Here is an 8,344-nt window from a genome sequence, read left to right as displayed (position 1 = left end):
TGACATCAAAACGAAATAAAACGAGGTAAAACATACATGCGCGAGCTTCAAGCTCAAACGCGTTAACGAGTCTTAACTCTAAAACGTCAGGGCCTTAGCCCAATAATGTGAGCCTTAGCTCAAATAACTCACAACATCCATCCTACATACTGCGCAGCCTGACCATAAAACACCTAAACACAACTAAGGCAAAGCAAATGCCAAAACATAGTTGTTAAGGTCTCAGGTTGGGGTCGCGCATGAAATGGTAGTGGATATCTGAGTAACACATTGACACGTAAAGGCTAAAAAACTCATAATTCCATAAATGCGCGATAACGTCGCGCAAAAGAGGAATAATGAAAACGCCAAGACACGTGTCAACATAATCAAGATATGGCAAAATCACTTACAACATGACAAGGGTTAAGTATAATAAATTCCTTACAACCTTGTTCTTATTCCAACGTGCAAGCATATCTTATATTCAACATGCAATATAAAGAGATGAATGGGGAATGCGCAAGATGCGAGGAAGGGAAAAACAAAATTTCATTCCAAAGCATTGAAATTTACAAGTTTACAAGATGAGATACAAACTACAAATAAAAATAAAAAACATGAAGGGCTTCTCAAGTCTCCACGTTGACATCAGCCTCTTCATCATCCTCATCATCGCCCTCAGCATCTGGCGCAGCCTGCTCCTCATCATCTCCAAACTGACCATAGTCAAGTTGTTCATCTTGAATGGAGTCTTCTAGCACAACAGTGTCAGGAGCGGATCCTTTGGCCACGCCAGAGCCGCTAGCAGGAGCAGTATTCCCCGCGCCATCATCGCCGCCGCCAGCCCCTTCGCACTCGTCAAGTAAATTCTTTAGCGCGCCAAGATCGGGCTGGTCAGCAAGCGCGGATATCTGCAAATCATAAGGAAAAATATGAGAAAAAATACTTGGAAAATAAATCAAAGTAATCTCATTAAAGTTAAAATACCTGCCCAAGGATGGGAATGGGAGTATTCAAATACTTCTCCCCCATCGCGGCCATGTCCGCGCAGGCAACGTCGCTCTGATAAGGGTATTCGGATGGGTTCTTCTTCAGCATCCCATATTCATAGCCATCCTTAAACCCTTCAGCTCGACCCACCAAGCGCGCGGCAGCGTTGCAATCCATCACAAGGGCCTGAAACTCGTCTTAATATTTCATCGCATAAGCGCAACGAGTCATGCCCTGTGAGACTAGCCATTGGCGATCCTGCGCGAGAGAAGAAACAGTCGTCTCGAGGGCAGGAACCTGAGAGTTTAACAACTCAACAGTTTCCTTAGTCTTTTTTAGCTCCTCTTTGTCGGACGCTGCTGCCGCCAAGGCTTCTTCCTTTTCCACCCGCGCAGAATCAAGTGCTTTCTGGCTAGACGCTGCCATCGCCAAGGCTTCATCCTTCTCGGCCTGCGCGGACGCCAGTTCCTTCTTCAGGCGCGCAACCTCACTCTCCAGTGATGATTTTTCAGTGATAGACTGGACAAGAGCTTGGTCACGCGCCTCCGCCTCCAGCTCCAAGTCGCGCGCTCTGCGCGCGTACTTGGCCGCGTCCGCCTCCGCCGCCTGCAGCTTCTCCCGCGCAGCCTGAAGCTCATGACCGCGCTTCACGAAGGCGCTGTTGGCACTTGCTCTGTTCTCACTGAGCTCTGCTTGGAGCTTCTCAGCTCTCTCGCGAGCATCAGAAAGATGCCAAGCAGACACCTTAGCCTCTTGCTTGGCTTCCGCAAGAGCATCACGTACTTTTACGTAATCATAGCGAAGCTCTTGGGAGGCAGCAAAGAAGGCCGACCCAGCAAACATATGATCGTTGAGCAAGTCGTCGCGAGCGCGGTCCTCCTGGAACCTCCTTTCAGATGGAGGCACAGCATGAGCCCAGAATTCCGCACACACACCCATGGACTGAAATGTGCTGTCTTCAGTAATATTCCATCTCGGGCGGTAAATGTGATCGGCTTCCTGCAAAAACAAAGTAATTATCTAAGTCATCAAAACATTAAGATGGAAGTCCGCGAAGCGGGGCAAAAAAGAACAAATACCTGCGGGGATGAAGCAGAAAAGTCAACGCCAGCCCCACGAGAAGGCTCCGCCGCGAAGCCTCGTGGCGCTGCAGGACTGGCGCGACCGCGGTCGGAGTCTTCAACTTCAAACTCCTCATCCTCCTCGGAAACAGGCCTTTTCTCCTGCGACCTAGAGCCAAAATCGGTCTCGCGAGGAGGGCTGTGCGCAGGAGGAGGTGAGGGAGGTCTCGACGCCGCCAGGTCGGCGTGCAAAACGGCCTCCTGCTCCTTAGTAATCCCGATGAGGGGAGATTCATCGCTTGCAGGAGCAGGAGCAGAGCCAACGGCGCTGGCACCGGCGCCAGGAGTCCCGCCAGCAGCTTGTACGCCAGCTACGGCTTCTATGAAAAAATCAACAAAAAGAAATGGTTCATGACTTGATCTAAAAGAAAGTCAGAAAATAAGAGCGCAATACGTACCTTGGCGCAACTCCGTTCGCGAAGCAAACATCGCCATGAAGTCCATTCTACCCTTCTTTGAGGGTAAAACAGGGGACTTCGAAGCGACCTCCGGCGCAGCCTCGGCATCTTGTTGCGCTGTCGCCGGCTCTACAAACATTTGAGTGAGCAAAGATTCATTAGTAATTCTATCAGAATCGCGCTCATAGAGACATAAAGGATAAGCAAAGTATACCTGTCGAAGGCGCAACACCGCTTCCCTTTTCCGCCACGCGAAGGGAGGAGGTAGTGGCACCATACCTCAGGTGGACAGGAGGTCTGCCCACTTTTTGAGGCAGGGAAGACAAGGAAACCTTGGTTGTAAACTCCTGGGTTTTCCCAAATCCCCCCGCCTGAGTAGGAGGATCCTGAACAACAGGGGCAACATCTTTCTTCTGTTTCTTACTGGCCCCTGCGCCAGTTTTCCCCTTAGCTTTACGCTTTAGTTGGGGCGCCTCCTCCTCCTCCTCTTCCGCGAGCTCCAGCTCGTAGTTTTCGAGCGCATCTACAATACACGCAACAGAATTGTTAGCAAAATTTGGTATTATAAGGGAAAATGCATAAGTACAAAGGATTACCAGGCGCATCGCTGTCGAAGACAAATCCCAGATCAACAGGGATGAACATGTCATCAAAGCGATCGGGGAAACCAACCTCCCCAGCGCCGAGCGCGACGGAGCCACCCTCCATATGCTCATCATATGCGGCGTGGATATACTCCTTGGTGACTGCACAAAACAAGTCAAATGATATCAGCAAAAAGAATTATATTCGCGCAGAAGTAAAGCAATGAGATAAACTTACACAAGCCGTCGACTTGGATAACGGGCTCAGTCGCGTTGTCCGCCCACCTCCTGCTCATACCAACCCCCACCAGCGCCTCCTCACAAATGTTCTTGGCGGAGGATGGTTCAGCGGTCAACTTATTAACCCAGGCGCCAGTTGGGTTCTTGAGGACACCCACATCCGCAGGCGCAGAAGAAATCACGCGCATGGTCATGCGGATGGGGATCACACTAGCCCTTATATAGAAAAACCTCTCAGACCAGTCATGAAGGCTCTTGAATGAAACAGTGGAGCACTTCACCTTCTGACTGCGAGGAATAAATGAGAACCAAGAATCTTGGATCTTGGGCTTGTAAAAAAACTAAAAGCGCCGAGGGGTGGGCTCCTCGCGCTGGGATTTGCACATGAACTCAAAGTGAGTCATGCGCACAAGTCCAAACGGATGGACTTGGGATATATGAATCCCATAAAACTTAAGCAGTGCACCCACAAACCTTGTCATCGGGAGACGAAGGTTGCAGTGGGTGAAAAAATGGCTATAAAGGGATATATAGCCGGCAGGAGGGTCCGCCGCCGTTTGCCCGGCCCCAGGCAACATGCAGCCAAACACAGGGAGAAAACCCTGAGAGGCGATGAGGCTGTCAAGATCGGCCTGCCTCAATTTGCAGGGGATTTCATTCCACCTCTTCACGGCCTTGGTCCTCCCTACCTCCTCCGATGAGACCTCAGCAGCCTTCTTCCCCTTGCCGGTCTTCTTCAATGTCGACATCACTAACGATTTCACACGGCGATGGATAGGGGAGGTTGTGTTGTCTGAGCTATCAGACATACAACTGTAAAACGGACAAAAGATGATCTGAAGAACAGAGACCTGGAAGCAGAAGACACGTAATCGGAATAGAAAGAAAGAAAGAAAAGAGCTCAGAAGAATAAACAAGAAGATGAAGGATAAAAAAACTCTAAGGGCTGGCTTTTATAGGCCCAGGAGAGAGAAAAATTGGTGCTGATCGGACTTCACGCGCCCCCACTCGCAGGTGTAAGCCAACGCGAGCGCGACACGTGTCCCTGACACTGTGTGAGGGGACACGAAAATAAACTTTACAGCTGCTGCCAGAGTTCACGCGCCACCACTCGCAGGAACGGACCAACGCGAGCGCGACACGTGTCCCTTACAGCATGTGAGGGGACACGAAAGGCAACTGTAGCACCTCGAGCACACGAAAGGTCTGACACGTCTACATCACTGACCCACGTCAGCAACAACCAACCACGTACAGGGACGATTCGTTTGCAACCAAAAGGATAGAATTTCGCGCAACGATGAACAATAAGAAGAAAAAGACAAACCCCTACTAAAAGAACAAACTGTTAAGTCTAATATCTATCTTGCCTCGCTCGCGCGAGACAAGACACACATTAGACTGGGGGGGCTTGAAGAGGTATGTACCCGCCTCAACACCGAGCAAGGCGGGTCAACCCACAAGATATAGACAAGAGGCTTGAAATCAAGACATTAAGAAGTCACAAAGCCAAAACCTATGCGCATGGCGCATATCACATATGCTCATGCATCACATGCTCAGGCATCATATGCCCAGGCACCACACATGCTCAGGCATCATATGCCCAGGCACACATATGCTCGCGCATCACATATGCTCACGCATATCACATATGCGCGTGGCGCATCAGCGCGCGGCGCATATCACATGCTCGTGCATATCACATCTGCGCATGAAACATCTGCGCGTGAGAATAAAGAGAAGACCTCGCGCATCCTCAGGATTGGCGCATATCACACATGCACATAATCAACCTCGTCCTTATCCAAATCAGGATTAGGGCAACCTTGATTGTGCACGTCAGACAACCTTCCAGAAGGTATCTTTTTAAGGAATAAGAATATGCTGATGTCGACAGCTGCCAATGAAAGGTGGACAACTCAGCATAACCCATGTGCTACCACGTGATTATAACCAATGAGAAAGCACCAGGTGTCCCAGAGGACACGTGGCGCAGAGCAATTGGAGGAGGCCAACAAGGCTGAGCCCAATCAGTGGAAACCCTAGCACTATAAATACAGCATCAACTCCACAAGGAGAGATATTCAATCATATTCAATTACATTCAATCAGTCAGTTACAGTCAGTTACAGTCAGTAACAACATACAGTCACATACAATAACAGAGTATTCAGCTATTAAGCAATACACTCCAAATTCCTTACTCTCACATATTATTGTCTTCTCCCACAAATACTTATTCTCACACCGGAGGGTTACCCCAAAGAGGACCCCTCTGTCCCTTTCTGAGGGGTAAGTTTACGGTGCTGTTCATTTTGTAGGTGGAAGAATCCAGATCCAAGAGAAACCATCGGTGAAATAGCATAATCACACCCGAGGAAAGTAGATCGTCTACCAGTGAGTCGATCCACGGTTCTTCAAATACTTTAAAGTAGTTCATGAGTTTTAGATGTCACTATAGAAACTATTAATAGTGTGCACATGCATCATGATTTTTTATTCTGGTTCGGATGTTTGACTTTTTGTTTGTTATCAGATGAAAAGCTGGAAGATAATTTGCAAAACTCGTCAATGGAGTCCCCAACACCATGAATGATAGGTGCGTGTTTGTTTGTAAAAAATACTAACAGCCACTACTGTAATGTAAACTAGAACTGAAGTACAAAATTATGAATCTATACTAATTTATCGTTCTTTTGTCTCAAAACAAAATTTTTGTTTCACTGTAATACTAACATAAACAATCAATTTACAAAATTTGGGAGGGTAAGTTTTTGTTTCACCATAAAAAAATATTCCTTTAGTTAATTTTGAATACTTTTGTTTTATGTTTGCATGATTAATGGGTTATGTGGTATGCACCATGCAGTGATCAATGAGGACAATGAGAAAGAGTCTTTAAGCTTCTTTAGAGAAGATAAAAGAAGGTTAGTCACAACTTTGATTGATTTTGAGTGTAATATTGCATTTTATTGTTTATAATTAGTTTAGTTATGTTAATCTAGAAGGAGTTGATTTTAAGTTGAGTAAAAAGGTTATTCAAAACCCTAAAATACCTATAAGCAATATAAAGAGAATGGAGGAAATGATTACTTATTCATGTTTCAATAAGGGCTTAGTTTTAGCTGTCTTTGCTAATGTTACATTGATGTTAAGATAAGGACGGAAAATTTTGGAATTGCTAACAATTATTTCATTTTGGTATGGAGCTGCTAATTTCAAAAGAGCGCAACACATTAAAAATGCAAATTTGGAGCTGCTGATTTTAAAGGATATAAGTACAAAAGTGAAGGATAGTTTTATTTGTGTAAATGTTTTCCATGTTTTGTTCACTAATGAGTTATACCTTTGTAAATGCTTTGTAAATGTATGTGACATACACCGCGAGAGTAAATATATCTTTGTTCTCATATTTTAAACAAATATAAATGAATCAAAATAGGTCGAAGTATATAAATTCTTAATGAATATAATAAATTTCCTTACAATAAATAAAACTAAAATTCAAAAAGATATATTTACATTACAATAATACTAATGACAAATGTAAAAAAAAACCTGTAATACGGAGGCTAAAAGCTAATTATTTATATTAACATATCCATACGTTCCATCAGCTTGTTGGCCAGATTGATATGACCTTGAACCTGATTATCCAAAATCATTGAAACTAACAGTTGTTTCACATAGTCTTTAGCAAATTAAGCTCTTGAGTAACAATAATTAAGTTAAAAGGATAATTTAGAAAAATAATCGAACATCATAGGGTATGAATTAGAACTTTACCTTTCAAATATTAATGAAAGTAAACCAAATATTTTAAGAAAATAATTAAGATTAGACTCTTTCATATAACATGATAAATTAATCACACAATTAAAAAGTTAATAATAAATTGTGTGATATATTATGCTTTCTTTATTCTCTTCCCTATTATAATGTAATGTTTTTATAACCAAACGAGATATCATATCAACCGCCTTACTATGTCACCAGATCGGACCAGATTCTAAAACTGGTGACATCATAATTATAGGTTTTTTTTTAATTTGAAAACAATAATGTTTAAAGTTTTTTTTATTTGAAATACTAATATTTTTGTGTGATTTAAAATATAAAATAGTTGGTTTGTTTCAAATCATTCATGATGATTTGATAGAGAAAAATACAATGTAGTTAAAAGAAAATTTGTAAACTCATTAAGGTTAAAACTAAAAGAGAAATATGGAATATGATATATTTTGGTAATTTGTTAATGATATGTCGTCAAATATAGTATACCATTTAATATTTATCCTTTTTACACAAATATTATGTTGGGAGAGTCGATAATAAGTTGCATATTCAATCCACAACCAAACATATTATTAATATCAGGATAGTGTGTTTAAACCAATTTATTTTGGATTTTGATAATTTAATTAAGTGGATATAACTAGTAAGAGTCTATGTGGACACTTTGGAATGATAACTTGTGTTAACATAGCTCTCATGTATCAAGATATGATTACTGATGTAATAAAAAAAGTAGTTATAAATTTATTAACTAAATTAACGTTAATCTAGACATTAAGTGATAGTTCTTGACTCTTTAACTTAACTAAAACTACTAACTGACAAGTGTACCGATCGACTCTAGTACAGTTTAGTATGTCTGGATATCAAGTCCACAAACTCTTAAAATTACATAAACTAGCTAAATAGACTTAACTGACTGACATGACTATATATTTATATTATATGGGAGGGGGGGTTTACTGAAAACTAAATTTAGATTAATTAAAACTAATTAATTAACTGACTGACCAGACCCTACCTATAGCTTTGCTGTCGGTGGGATTTTACTGGGTATGATTGATTGAAAACTAATTAATAAAACTAAACACGACTTTACTTAGAACTTGGATTTAATTAAAATAATGACGAGTAACCACTTAGGCTAGAATCCCTAATGTATCATTTATCAATTAATCGGAAAATGCTATCTTATGGAACCCGGACCTTAAAGTATTCACTTACTGGGAAA

Source organism: Bidens hawaiensis, unplaced genomic scaffold, assembly GCF_021521415.1.
Source record: "Bidens hawaiensis isolate Kalapana, Puna unplaced genomic scaffold, B.hawaiensis_p1.1 tig00000670_1, whole genome shotgun sequence".
NCBI classification, from domain to species: domain Eukaryota; kingdom Viridiplantae; phylum Streptophyta; class Magnoliopsida; order Asterales; family Asteraceae; genus Bidens; species Bidens hawaiensis.
Note: the sequence above shows the minus strand (reverse complement) of the source record.